Source organism: Pyxicephalus adspersus, chromosome 12 (genome assembly GCF_032062135.1).
Source record: "Pyxicephalus adspersus chromosome 12, UCB_Pads_2.0, whole genome shotgun sequence".
In the NCBI taxonomy this organism is placed as follows: Eukaryota; Metazoa; Chordata; class Amphibia; order Anura; family Pyxicephalidae; genus Pyxicephalus; species Pyxicephalus adspersus.
In genome coordinates, this window is record NC_092869.1 from 6,188,011 (window position 1) to 6,203,729 (window position 15,719).

Here is a 15,719-nt window from a genome sequence, read left to right on the forward strand (position 1 = left end):
ATCTATCCATATATCTAGGTCTGTTCCCTTAGCTATCATAGTTGTGCTGTGTTTGGCTGCTTTCTTGCAGAGTTACAGTACAGAACATTTGCTGTGCGCTCTGATTGCAGGTTTAAGGTTATTTTGACACTTTGATGATCGCTAGATCCTGCCAACAATGCCGTATGCTGCATGCAGCTGTCAGCAAAGTGTCACTTAGCACCGGAGGACAACTCCACCGAAAACTGAGCTTTTATATTTGGGTAGTTGGTGGCAGTTGGAATCAAATGCTTGTAATTTTTATATTCCTTGGTGGTGAAATACCTACTGTAGAATTCCCCGTGCATCCTCCTGCCATGGCTATATAAACAGAGCTATAAGAAGGTGAAAAGACACAGAAATATCAGTTTTTGAATATTGAATAACGCTGTGTTCTTGCTTTCATTGCACTCGTAGTCATAGGGTAACTGAAGGCATATCAGCTGCTGATCCCATTTGTCTCTTGTGATTTGTGATGACAAGTATTGCGATTTATTACCTTGCAATGAATAATGCACTCAGCTTGGTAAATCCAATAATGATTCATCAGAATTACCCAATCACATGCAATAAAAATCAGACCATAAGCCTTCAATAAAAAATTTCAAACTTTTCCTTGGTGGATTTGCTAGTGTTTTTTAGATCAATATTATGATGATAGATCCACTTCTGGGTTAAATTCAACATTTGGACAGATGGCCTATTCTCATCACACATTGATATAGTGCAGCATTTCCAGTTGACTAAATGACTGCAAGCTGGCCAGACCTCAAAGCAGCCTCAACACATATTTCCATCACCCTGCTTCACAGTTGGTATTGTTTTTTTTAATAAGCAGTCCTCAGCACATTGTTCCAGAAGGCCTGGTCCTTTCTTATGTATTCCATGGCAAATTGGAATCTTGCTTTAATTATTCGTGGACAACAAATGTTTTTTATTGGGCACCCTTGCTATAAAGCTAAATAGGTTTGGAATTGTAAATGTATGTAGGGTTGTACTTAATTTTTTCCAAATGACAAATCTACAGTTCAGGTTATTTTTAAGCATGAGAATAAATATATTTATGCTGATTTATTAAAACTCTCCAAGGCTGGAGAGGATACACTTTTATCAGTAATGCTGGGTAATCCAGCAAACCTGGAATGGTTTTCTTGAAAGTCATTGCTATTTGTTAATGTTTTCAATCCTGGACCAGATCCATTTCAGGTTTGCTGGATCACACAGCTTCACTGATTAAAATATATCCTCTCTAGCCATGGAGAGCTTTAATAAATCAGGCCCATTGTGTCCATTTTATGTGGCCTCCATATTTCACAGATCCTACTGTATGAAAGTGTCTGAGCAGTACAGACTCGCCGATCAGCTGCCATCTTTTATTTTCCTTTGGTCCAAACCCACTGCGAATGGTTTCTGCATGGCCATCACATCGCCTGGAAAAAACATTAGCTGCAGCTCAGATGTCAGCATACACAGTGTTTGCGGTTTGGGCTGACCCAGCTGCTCCAGGAACCACAGCAAAGGCCAAGCGGAGATTCTGCTCACACTGGTGTCCTCTTTCCAGAATCCCTTCCAACTTTCTTTGCAACCGATTACAAGCCGCTGCAAACAGCTGTGCACCAATGCTACCGAGTGCAATGCCATTAAAGGAAACTTCTCTGTTGTAAGAGCACCAGGCATTGCTCTTCATTCCTTATGGCTCCGTCCACCATATGTGATATTCTAGTTTAGGTGGACTCTCATTAACCTCAAATGGGTCCTCAACCACTTTAGTTTATGTGTAGATTTGCTTTGTGTTTTTAGCTCCCAGGTACCCAATTTCAACCCCCAGGTAATGAGCAGTGGCTTGGATTTACAGACATTTTCTGGGCTTTATGAAATACTTACGTCATTGTTTCTCAACCAGGATTCCATGGATCTCTAGAGGTTGCTGGGGGATCCTTGAGCAATGAGCAGTTTGTGCCTCTCAGGTCAGTTTAGCTGCCACCAATGACCTGTAAGGGTGACATTCTTCCCACTGGCCAGCAATGTAAGAGACATTCTTCCTACCGACCACCACACTAATATACTGTGAGCTGTGGATATAATAATTATAGAAGGGGTTCCCTAAAGACTTGAAAGTTATTTCAAGGGTTCCCTCATGTTGAAAAGTTCGAAACACTGTCTTAGACCCTTTTGAAACATGTGTTTGAAAACCTGCTCTTGGCTGCCCCTCTTCAACTACTGAGGTGTCAACCAAATAGTTCGATAACAGCTTTGTTGTGTGGTTCTTCCTGCAGAGGAGTAAATGAAACCGCATGTCCAGAAGCAATTTGTTGTTTTGTTGCACCACAACAGCAGCCATGAGCTAACATGTGCACAAAATGGTTCATAATCACTCCCATTCAGTTGAATCAGGGCACAGTAGAATGTTGAGATCAACTGCAAGTCTGAAATGGCAGCTATTGGAGGAGGACAACATTCCTACTGATGTATTTTCATTTCTTGCATTGTTAATCAGCAATCTTGGTGGTGTTTCACCTTTACAAAGCAGTAACACTTACTTACACCAGCAGTCTGAACATATATTTTGTGCTTTTTGGTTGTTCATAAACCAAAAACAATAAAAGAAAATTCCAGCAAGGATGGTTGCAACCTCTTTATGAGGATCATCTTTTATCCATACTGGAATTCTCATATTGAGCCTGATTTGTTAAAGCTCCCAAACATCGGAGAAGACTAATATGGGAAAACCTGAGTGTTCCAGTGGCTGGAATGGATTTCTTAAAAATGACTAGCTATTAGCTGGCAAATATTTTTAATCCTGGACCAGATCCATTTCAGGTTTGCTGGATTACTCACGTTCTCCCATGATTCAATTTCAATTCAAATCCTTAAAGAAATTCCTTAAAGAAAATAATCAAAACCATAAATAACAAAATAGATGAAATAAAAAAATATATATATCAATTTATACATAAAAAATACAAAAAAAATACATATAAAAAGCAAATGTAATAATAAAAAATAAAATAATATAAATTGAATAATAGAAAATTATATAATAATAATATAAATATAATAATATAAATAAAACATAAAAAATATTAAATAAAAGTAAAAAAAAATAGGACTGTAAAAATAATTATGTTTAAAAATATTAAAATATCAACAAATATAAAAAAATAACAAAAAATAAATAAAAATAATATATATAAAAAGTGCAGCTGTTAAAATAAAGAAATACAATACAATAAATAATATAAATACAACTGTAAAAATCAAAGTTAAAATAATAAAATATACATTAACAATACAACTGTAAAAATATATAAAATAATTACAAATATAAATAAAATAAATGCAACTGAAAATAAAAAAAACAATAAAATACAAAAATAATAATGACTACAACTGTAAAAAAATTCATTAAATAATAATAATAAACAAAATCAAATAATAAAGAGATAAAGAGCTCAATACAAAAATAATAATCCTGTTTTTTCTAACATGGTTGTGAAAATTGCAGAATATAAAATGAATATGACACGGCTGATTTAGATGTAGTTGTTGCTGTGGTTTTTGTAATGTTGTGTGGTATGTTGTGTGGTATGTTGTATGGTTTTTATGCTGCAGTAGTGCAGTTTGATATCTTTGATGGGGCTCGCTCCTTCCTCCTGAGGGACAACCGGCTGTCCTGAATTCAGGGTGACAGAGCAGCTGTCTGTCCACATTGCACTATTTGACAGATGGGTGTTCTGGTTGGAGCGGTGGAGGGGGTCGGAGGTGGTGGTGCACCAAATATTACACCTATCTGTAAAGGGGACGCAGCAAACAAGGACACCTGTGGTCCTAAACCTCTGACAGTCAGCTGTTATATGTTCGGCACATGTCAAGCTTATGTGTGTGGTCCACATTCACCTCATTATCCTTACCGTCCTCATGTTTTAACAATCCAATCACTAAAATCTCTTAGAATCCTAAACATGTTCATGTCATTACAAAAGGCATTTTAAATTGTTTTACACCTGCTGTTTTCATTAAAATAGTCCCTTCCAGGAAGATCCTAGGTCAACCACTTCCTGTTAGGGGTGACAACACTTCCACAGACTGTAAATGGCTGCTTGGGCATTATAAAGCATTCTCCTTTTGTTTCTGCACTTCAATAATGGAGTCACAATGCTGCCTAAATGTCAAATTCTGATAGAGACAGCAAGAGGCCAATTAAACACATTACACAGCCATGATCTACTGTTGTCACCAGCAGGATATCCACCCCGAGAATGCCATGAAGGTGCAAACTGAAAGTGTCAGCTAAGAGTAGTTCAGAAAATTCAGCAATGGCGGCCTATTATTACACAGTATTTATATAGCGCCATCATATTACACAGCGCTGTACAACGTCGATAGTCGTGTCACTAACTGTCCCTCAAAGGAGCTCACAATCTAATATCCCTACTATAGTCATATTAGGGCCAATTAACATTAATGCATGTTTTTGGGATGTGGGAGGAAATCCACGCAGACACGGGGAGAACCTGCAAACTCCACGCAGATAGTGTCCTGGCTGAGATTCACACCTGGGACCGTAGTGCTGCAAAGGGCAAAGTGCTAACCACTGAGCCACCATGCTACCCATGCATTTCTATGATGGTTCCTTTAAGTGGGAATTACAAGGGACTGTACCATGTACAGCTGACATGACCTATTCCATTGCTTGCTCAGATATATCCTCCAGCTGCTGCAGATCTGCAGTTGATAGAAAAAGGCTTGCACATACATTAGATGACTGCTTCATTCTTTGTAAAGTGTTTGGAGAGTCCCATGTAAAGAACACAGGGATATGTATTCAACGCAGCTTGTCCTGCTTGGCTCCCACAACCTGCTCGCCAGCTGTTTGCAGGCCCAATCTGAACGCATTAGTGATGCATTACTTAGCCTGTTCCCCAGAGGTCCCCTTGACAAATCCAACATGGCCGCCCCCTTGTCCTGCTCAGGCACCTGGCTGGAGTTACCCCATGGGAGAACACTCTTGGATCGCTCCTCTGCTCTGTGTGCGTGTCTCTGTAAATATCACTAAATCAATCACCCGGCCAAGCAAAACCCCCACCCGCCCCGGACACCTGACCATGCGATTATGTGTGCAGGCCATTAACATGTATGGGGACAACGTTCCGTATTTACGATGGCAACCTGGCAGAACGTGCCGCTGGTAACAAAATGAGAAGGAGAATTGAAGTCTGACCTTTTCTAGGCTTTGTAGTAAAAGTACAGCAGGGTCAAGGCATGGAAATATTGGAAGTTTGTCAACTTTTCCATGTTATTTAAGGATGTCACTGCTATCCAACCTTGGAGGCTTGTCAAACAATTGCCTATTTTCAAATTTATTTACCTGCCAAATGATTTGTGTCTATATAGATGTAAGGCTAGGTACACACGTGCAATTGTTCTCTTCCGATAATCAGCTCTCTATGAGTGTACAGCACTTGTTCATTCATCGAGCAGTCGTTAGTCATTGGAAAGGATCGTGAAAGATCTTTTCCAACAATATTTATTGCACGTGTGTTCATTGCCTTACACAGAACCACTACACAGCACAGGGGACCTGATATTTTTCTGCTGCAGTTAGGTATTATTCACAGGTCTTGTCCCTCCCCCACCCTGTGATTGGATAGGAGAAGAAGGACCAGGATGGGCCCATCTTCCTGTCACCATGCTCTCACTGTCAATCAACATCCCTTAACCTCCCACAGTCTTCTGTATAGGAGACTGCAAGGGGCTGATACCAAGTCATAATTAGGTATTTATACTGCTTACAGAAAGAAATGTATTGAGGGTTGTAATAAGGAATATGCTTTTTTTATTAGTATTTTTTGGCACTTTTGCTAGTGGAGTCATATTTATAAAGTACTGATCAGGCCATAACTAACACTTTTTAAGGGTCTATTAGCATTTTGGCAGGACCGATTCCCATGGGAAATAATGCCAGATCAAGGACACCACCATGGAAGGAGGTAAAGATAGGAGGACCAGGCTTCTCCTGGTATAAGAAGTTTAAGTAAAGAAATGCTTGCCGGACCAAAACATCACCAACGGGAAGCGCTCTTACAGGTAAAGGGCTGATGACTTTATCACTGTAAGGACCAAGGAGGTAACGGGAGATTGACCTCTGCCTGGCAGACCAAAGGCATCACCAAGAGAGGAGGTAACGGAGACGGACCTGTCTTCACTTGCTGTTAGAGGTTTAGGGTTGATGATCTCCTCACCCTATGTGAATAACTGCTTGTGAGACCAAGGACATCGCCAAGAGGCAATAGGAGGTGGACCTGGCTTTACCTGATATCGGTGGTTTGGTGACCTTATGACTGTAAGTAAATACTTGCTTGGCAGACCAAAGGCTTCACTTGCTGTTAGATCGGGGGTGTCAAACTCTGGCCCGCAACGTCTTTTTTATTGGCCCCAAAGGAATCCTAAATATGAGTTGCAGTTGGCCCACGGCTGCATTGAAATAGCGACGCTACTACAATTCCCAGCATCACTCATGTCTATAGACCAGCGGCCTCTCTGCCTATGTGTGGCCCGGCATTAGTCTGTTTTATTAGACGCAAGTAATGCTGGGAATTGTAGTAGCGGCATCACTCATGTCTATAGACCAGCGACCTCACGGCCTATGCGTGGCTCCGTATTTGACGGTTTTTTGGATGCAGGGACTTGTAGTAGCGGTGCTTTTTGTAGTGAAGAGTGAGCTCCAGCCACTTTTAACATTAAGCCTCACATTGGACTGTTTTCTTGATGCAGGGAATTGTAGTAACGGTGCTATTTCAGTTTCAAGTTTGGCCCATGATTTTGTCTAAATTTTTAATTGTGGCCCACTGCATATTTGAGTTTGACACCCCTGTGTTAGATAGTTAGGGCTAATTACTTTATAGCTGGAAGTGAACAACTGCTTGCCAGATTTTGGACATCAGTAAGGGAAGGGCCAAAGGACTTCATCACAGAAATGAGGTAACCGAAGATGGACCTGTCTTCACTTGCGGTTAGATGTTTAGGGGTGATAACTGTAAGTGAAAAACTGCTTGAAAGGCCTTGGACATCACCAAGAGAAGGAGGCAATAGGATATGGACCCGGCTTCACCTGCTATTGGAGGTTTAGGGCTGGTGGCCTTATGGCTGTAAATTAATACTTGCATGGCAGACCAAGGGCATCACCATGGAACAGAGGTAATTAGGAGATGGACCTGTCTTTGCTTTCTGTTAGATGTTTAGGGCCAAAAACCTTATAAATGCAAGTTAACAACAGTTTGACAGACCTTGGACATCACCAAGGGAAGGACCAAGTGGAGGTGGACCTGGATCACCTGCTCTTAGAGGTTTAGAGCTTGTGATTTCATACTGTGTGTAAACATTTCCTTGCCAGACCAAAGATATCACCACGGAAAGGAGGTAACCGGAGATAGACCTGTCTTCACTTGAGGACTGATGACCTCCTGACTGTAAGTGAACAACTGCTTGACAAACCTAGGAAATCACAAAGAGAAGGAAGCAAGGAGAGATGGACCCGGCTTCACTGCTATTGGAGGTTTAGGGCTGGTGACCTTATGGCTGTTAGTGAATACTTGCTTGGCAGACCAAGGGCATCACCAAGGAAAGGAGGTAATGGGAGATGGATCTGTCTTCGCTTGTTATTCGATATTTAGGGCTGATGACCTCTTGACTGTAAATGACCAACTGCTTGCCAAACCAAGAACATTGCCAAGGGAGGGATTTATTTGTAGATGGACTTGTCTTTGCTTGCTGTTAGAGGTTTAGGGCTGATGAGTTAAAAAACGAACATCTGTAAATGAGCTTCTGCTTAACAGACATGGCACATCACCAGGAGAAGAAGACAATGAAAGGTGGAGAGGGCTTCACTTGCTGTTAGAGGTTTAGGGCTGACAATCTTATGACTGTAAAAAATGCTTACTAGACCAGGTACACCACCAATGAAGGAGACAATTGGAGGTGGACTTGGCTGCCCTAGGTGTGAGAAATCTAGGGCTGGCAATCTTATGATTTTAAGGAAACATCTCCTGTCACTAAAGGAAGTAAACAAGAGAAGAGCAACCTGACGTTACTTGCAGGTAGAGGTTTAGGGCTGGCAACCTCACAACTGTAAATGAACAACTGCTTCCCAGACCCAGGACATCGCCAAAAAACAGGTCCAATGGGTGGTGGACCTGGCTACATCTGTTCTCAGACCACTTTATGACTGTAAATGAATATCTACTTGCATTGTCCTTCACAAGCTATCCTGGGCCACCAAGAACACTACAAGAACGATCATACTGGCTGGCCTACACAACACAAACAGTCCATCTTTCAGATATTTGAGGCCTTGTGTGTCCTGGTTCCTTGCCAAAAACAATTAGCATTTAAAAGGAAGACTACTTTTAAAGGTTTCTATTTTAGCACAGGCATAAATAGGCCCTTAAATTGTTTTCCCTGCTAAAAATAACACAAACCAGCTAGGAGATCGCTGGTTTACCAGCCCATGGCTCACACAAGTGAAAAGCATACGGAGCTTCAGCGGGGCCGGATAACACATGCTCCGCTGCAGCAGATCCGGAGAGCCTGTGGGGGGCCCCGACATCCATCCCATGAGATATTTCCACTACCACATGGCAGGTGCAGGTTTGAATTGGCTGTGTCAGGAGCGTGGGGAGAGGGGGGGATAAATTTAGCTTTGTGCTCTGCTACCAAAATAAATATGGGCTATAGGGCGTTTTTATTTTTACAAGGATCCTACCAGTGTGGTTTAGACGTTCTGTACGCATTTTTGTTTACTATTTTTACATTGCCTTTGGAAGGAGCTGAACTGTTATAATACCAAAATAAATAGTGTTATATGTTTTCAAAAACTTAGTAGAACAGACTAAAGCTGCGTACACACTTGCAATTTTTGTCGTTGGAAAGGATCTTTCACGATCCTTTCCAACGACAAGGGACTGCACGATGCATGAACGGTGCTGTACATACAGCACCGTTCATGCTCTATGGAGAGGGGAGGGGGAGAGCAACGGAGCGGGACCCTGCTGCGCGCTCTCCCCTTCCCTTTCATTAGGATCGGTCGTCGTTCATCGTCCGTGGATCCGGCAGGTTGGTCGTTCGGACGATGGACGACACCGACTGTACACACGGCAGATTTTCGCCCGATATTTGGCCGATGCCGATTATCGGGCGATAAAAATCTGCCGTGTGTACGTAGCTTAAGAGAGGGAAGTGAAACAATTAGACCAATCATGCATAACCTCATCATTATTCTGCTGCTCTTTCTTTATATAATCAAAGGCTGGGGAGGTGACCAATCTGTGAGAAATATCAGGTCACCAGAAATACTGTGTTGTGTAAATTTCAGGACTGGATAGACAGAAATACAAACCTTTTGTAGGAAAAACACTCCCATATATATTTATTTGCATGGATTTCAGCTTATAATAATCAGAAGTCCTCCTAGACTTGGCATGAATGAGGACTGACAAAGATCAAGGCTTATGTTGTCCATACCGGGAACAAGTTGATAATTAGCTTTTTGTTTTTTTTGGAAGAAGCACACCGCAACAGTTGCCTCATCAGGTCACATGGGGCAATGAGGGGACTTCTATAACATTTATTTGTTATAGTGCTTACAATCCATCCCCTACACATGGCTGGGAAGAACTAGGTCAGGACAACATTGCTCAGAATGCCTTGAGCTTACACCTACCCAACATTGACCACCATTTGTCATCCAGAAGGATTTCACTTGTAGGTTCACAACTTAAGGATCCAACTTATCTATCACAATTAGGAGACAAGAGTACGTGATCGTCATAGCCTTCGAAAAATTCATTCCACTAAATTTATTGGATTGTTCGGCTTTTGTGATACTACAAAGTCACGCCAAACCCCACTGTCCTTACCCATTCGCTATGAAGGGCAGAGCGGCCCATGGAGTCATGTAACTGACAGCTACAGAAGAGGCTGAAATCCTTTTAGATACAGAAAGACAGCTGCAGCGGAGAGGCCAGGATTATCACTCTTACAGAGCAGGAGAGGACAGGGCAAAAAACCTGGCTTGCCGTGCCTGGAACACAGGATTTCTCCCAAATAAATTGCAGGTGAGCCACAGAAAGCACAAGCTGCATCCTTATAACCTCCAGGACCCTGAGAGGACACGGTGAGCTGACTACATGCACAGCGGTGGATTAGTGTGCTGAATAGTAAGTCTTGTAAACAATGTGAAGTTTATTTATAGTTATTTTATTGGCTTATGCATTTATTTTCTATAATATTAACTTGTATTTCTGTATTACAAGAGTAGTGGGGTCAATGCAAAAATGTGAAGGAGTAGTAATATCAGAACTGAAGCAGTTATAACTAATATTAGCAATTTATCAAAATCAAATCAATATTTGATTTTATAACGCTGTATGATAAATGATAGCACTGGATGTTGTTGTCACATAAGCATTCTATTGGTGATAGTCACATTTGCTATTATAAAACCTTGATGAAGGAGTTGTTTAGCAGCCCTGAAACGTGTTGGGTGTGTTGTGATCTAAGCAAACAACAACCAACAAATTTTGGGTGGTAAAAATAGTGTAGTGACCTCTCTCTATGTGTATATATATATATATATATATATATATATGATTTTTTTTAAAACTGCTGCTAGCTGTAAAAGAGAAGCAGTGATTATTCTTTTATCCCTAATGCCCATGCCATTAAACACTGCTTCAGCTACTAGAACTGATCCCTCAAACCAACACTTACAGTAGTGATAATCTCCTAGGTCCCCGACACCTTGATTCTGATCTTATGCCACCCTTCTCTCCTGTGCTGGTTGGGGATGGAAGGAAGGAATAGCGGAGAGCAATGGACTATCCAGGAGATCGACACTCCCGGAAAAGTTGCTTTCCTGGCAGGTCCGGGGACCAGTTCTAGTAACTGTTTGTTATAATAATGTCTGGTAAACGAATATTGAGAACAGTGACATAAGACACATGTAACCTGTGTGTACCAAGCAGTGATATCAGCCTTATACGATACAGCGTATGTCTACAGAGGACCTAAACAAGTCATAAAAGTCATGTGCAGCCTAATGATATAGACGGTTTAAGGCAGCGATCAGGCAGGTGAATATATTTTATTTCAGAAGGGAATCACTTGCTCTTTTCCCTGCCTGCCTGATTACTACAAATTGCTAGTTCCTAATCTCAGGAGCAGCACTCGGGTCAGAAGTTCTCACTTTATGGTTTTTGGAATGGTTTTCCTCGTCCTATTCGGCTTGCTCCTACTTTCTGCTAATTTAAAAGAGCACTGAAAAGCCCTCGTAGCTGCTCTCTCCTCCAATGGCCTACTAATGACTTCCTCACTCATAACCACCTCACACGCACGGCTGCAAGACTTTTCTATAGCTGCTTCAACTCTCTGGAATGGTCTTCCTCGTCCCATTCGGCTTGCTTCTACTTTCTGCTCATTTAAAGAGCACTCAAAACCCATTTTTTTAAACTTGCTTACCCATCTTCTTCTGTCTCCTAAAACCCTCACCACTTCCCACCACTACATATCCTACTCCTATTGTGAGTTTCTTCCCCGACCTCCTAGATTGTAAGCTCATCGGGGTAGGGTCCTCTCTTCTCCTGTATCACTGTCTGTATTCCTCTGTCATTTGCAACCCCTATTTAATGTACAGTGCTGTGTAATATGTTAGCGCTATATAAATCCGGTAAAATAATAATAATCCTGGGGCAGACAGACAACCTGCATTTTCAGCAGCTATATCCTCCCAGTCCAGGCTTTTCCTGACCCCAACACCAAACTTAACCTAACCTCCAAAAACAGCAGGGAATATTGTTAGGCAATGGAATTACAAAGCTTCTTTTGCAACAGTCCCCTAAAGCTAAAGCTTTGGCCATATAATTTATCCAGAGCTCCCCTTTAACTTTTACAACTAATCAGAAAGAAGGAGAGGTCTTTGCTATGGGGATCTGTATACTTAAATGAGTTTGGGAGGGCTGTGCTTTCATGGTAAAGCTGTACATCTGTATCAACCCCCTCCTGTGACATCTGGACACATGTTGATCTGGAAGGAAATACCTCCCAATCCTTCAGAGAGCAATTAGCAAGACAGCAAAGGGCTTGATAGTCCAAGTCCGGCCCCTTCCCAGCTGTGGATGGTCTCTTATTCAGCAGGTGGATGAGAAGGGTGCCCCACGTCTTCATGTTCCACATACATTTCCATCCCTTCTCCAAATGTGCTCTTTGAAGCCCCGAAAATGATGGCAACAAATGGTTTCCATTAGTATGGGGTCAATACAACACTGCGGCAGGCGAGCTTAACTTCCCAGTCCCTGGTGCAGGTGGAACAAGATATATTGTTTTTTTTGAGAAAGAAGGGAGGTGGGGGGACATAAAAAGCAGATGTTTCCTATGGACAAGCATGCGGTATTTTTACGTCTCTGCTTGTGATAAAACATAGAAGATCCGATTTGGATGTGCAGTCATTTGGGTGCATATGAACTGGCACTCAAATTTGGGTTCTGGTGTCCAGGTGAATGACCCGGTGTAAATGTATATAAATGTAATATATTACCAGACATAGATATGGTGGTGTTTGGTGTGCTCATATCTGCTCTATAGAGTTTTATGGGGCTGGTAGATAGAAAGAAGCCATCTCCAGGCCCCATAGAAGTTTTCAGGCAAACATGACAAATGTACATCAGATTGAGAGGCTGGACCTAGGATATAAACAATGGTGCTGGACTGGAGCAAGATCTAGGTAGGTAGAATAAATTTCAGGGTGGTGATGATTAGGGGGGCTACACCCGCTTAGAGGGGTGGGGAAAGACGGTAATAAGACTGTAAAAATGTTTGCTGACCCTTTACGTTTTTGTGAAATATTAGTAAAATGTTTTGATCGTTGTAGATCCATACCTACCCGTTACAGCTGCTTGTGGGCCGCACCTGCCATGCTACATGTATTTTTCCACCTTCAACCGCCACTGATCACATTAATAAACAAAGAGAAGTAAATAAATGGAGGACCAATTCTATTTCCACATGATAAATACCCAATGTGTTCACCACACTGATACTCTTTACAACCGGTCTAATTGTGATAACTTTGTTTTATGTCTTAGTGAAACATTCTTTCCTCCGGTTATATGTTCACTTTAAACTCTTTGCAGAGTTTATGTTGACATATCTTTATTGCCTGTGCATATCTTTATTGCCTGTGGCTACAATTCATGCTCCATTCAGATTGTCCTCTTTTGTAGCCACCCCATTGTGCTGTAGAGAGATGAGACATGTAGTTTTCCGAAAGGGAGGAAGCTGCCCTCTAGTGTTCAGTCAAAAAAATGCAGCCTTTGCACAGATTGGCTGCATAAACCAAATAAGAACAGATTTTTTTTATAATTATATTAAGCAGATATGTTGCTTGTTACTCTTTATTAACTCTTAATGTGAGGATTAAATTTGATTTACAATCTCATTTTTGTTACTAGTTGTCCTTGGACATCCGAGGCTACAATAGAAGCATTATGCAGATTCATGTGAGATGCGCTGCATGTACTGTATGCCGGTATATATTACATACCTTTCATTATAATATTATTATTTATTTTTATTCTACGACTTTCATCCGGTTGTGCAGCAGAAGCCTCATGCTGAACAAGCTGCCCTGCGTGGGAACTGCTGATCACTAAATTTCCCAAAAAAAAAAAAAAGAAACATCAAAATACGAAAAGAGTGATGAGATCACCCCAAAATCGTGTCAGCTGCACCACCGACAGATGTACGCAGCTGATGCCAGAGCATGTGAAAATCAAGAGTGATTAACCTAAAATAACATATCTAGCCTGAGGAAGCCAGCTGAAGGCCTCTTGTAGGATGATTTATGAAGAGCAGAAGAAAAGCAGGTAGGGGTTAATGCCTACAAGGCAACAACTTCATAAAAGGAACTGCCCCTGGTATGGGCACCCAACATCCGCACCAATACAGCTTGGCAAAGGCTAAACACACACGTCAGATGATTCTCATCCGATTATCGCTTCAGGGATATCGGACAAGAATTTGTCATGTGTACTGGCGGATCCACGAACGGTCGTAATACAAGTGAAGGGGGGAGAGCACTGCGGGGAGCCGCTCGGCCATTCTCCCCCCTCCCCTCTCCATAGAGCAGAACAGTGCTGTATGTACATTGCTCGTTTAATCTTTGGAAATGATCCTGAAAGATCCTTTTGAACAACAAAAATCTAACGGGTGTACGTAGCCAAAGTCGGAGTTTTGTGTGTCCATTTTGTTCTGCACCTTATGAACTAACAGTATACAAGCGCTGCTAGAAAGCTGAATGTCCAGGCAGAGCTCCCAGCTGACCGGATTAGCAATGCATTCCTCTACATGACAGGCCAAATGGCCGGTAATACCCCGGTGTCGGACAGAGCCGCAGATGTGAGGAAGGTCGCTTGGTCAAACCATTACACACGGGTCACATATGTAACACATATGGTACACGCCTGTGCCGCCATACATTACATGGAATGTTCAGGCTTTCCTGTTATAGAAGAGAGCAGAGCAATGCAAGCCTAAGAAAAAGCCTATTTATAAAGAACAGATTAACACTTCTTCACTTGCTTTTATTTTAATGATCACTGTTTTTTTTGGTAGTAATCAGTAATTGATTGCTGTTTGGCTATTACTTCCATCCATGTAAAAGACGTAGCAGATCACGCAGCAACAATCGCCACTTTACAAAAAAAGGTGATCGTGACCTAAGTGCTATTGGAGGTGTTCATATTTCTGATGAACTATAACATGATCAGACTGATTGCTGCTTTATAGATCTCTCAACTCGGAAAATGTCAATCTTCTCAAAGTGCTGAGCTTTTCACGATTTATTACATGGGGTATACAGGAGAAAAAAAAAATGTTTTGGTTTTAACCATTTTCATGGTGCATAGCTTAATTACCTTCTAATAAATGTCCCCCAAAAGACTCACTGAGAAGAAAGTACAAACATTCCGAATATTTGGCACCACAATGCCCATCATGGTTACTCGTGGTGAGACGCACAAATTACTGACATGCAGCAGTGTGACTGGACCTGTAGGGTTTTGAGTCATTTTAATTTAGTTTATACGTTTTTAAATTGACTTTGTACCTTTTTCCTTCCCTATTTTATTATTATTATTTTTATTATTATTAATAAACAGTATTTATATAGCGCCAACATATTACGCAGCACTGTACATTAAATAAGGGTTGCAAATGACAGACAGATACAGACGCTGACACAGGAGGAGAGGACCTTGCCCCGAAGAGCTTACAATCTAGGAGGTGAGGGAAGTAACACACAATAGGAGGGGGGAAATGTAGTGGTGGGAAGTAGTGGGGGTTTTAAGAAACAGAAGAAGACGGGTAGGCAAGTTTAAAAAAATAGGTTTTGAGCGCTCTTTTAAATGAGCAGAAAGTAGGAGCAAGCCGAATGGGACAAGGAAGACCATTCCAGAGTGTTGAAGCAGCTATAGAAAAGTCATAGAGCCGTGCGTGTGATTAGGTTATGAGTGAGGAAGTCATTAGTAGGTCATCAGAGGAGAGGAGAGAGCAACTAGAGGGGTATTTTCTATCAGCACAGAAAGGTAAGTGGGACAAGAACTGTGGAGGGATTGGAAGGCAAAGCTCAGGAGCTTGAATTTGATTCTAAG

General features: G+C 41.5%; 1 protein-coding gene across 2 annotated transcripts in view; it reads left to right on the top strand.

Moving 5' to 3' along the window:
* Positions 1-15,719, top strand: part of HJV (hemojuvelin BMP co-receptor) — a 27,690-nt gene that overhangs the window by 4,688 nt on the left and 7,283 nt on the right. Inside the window, exon 1 of one of the 2 annotated variants that reach the window (XM_072428215.1) lies at positions 9,602-10,232. The exons of the other annotated variant lie outside the window; for it this stretch is intronic. The gene's annotated coding sequence lies outside the window, so the exon portion shown is untranslated. Of the gene's footprint in view, positions 1-9,601; positions 10,233-15,719 lie in introns of those variants that run through there. 2 annotated transcript variants of the gene reach the window in all.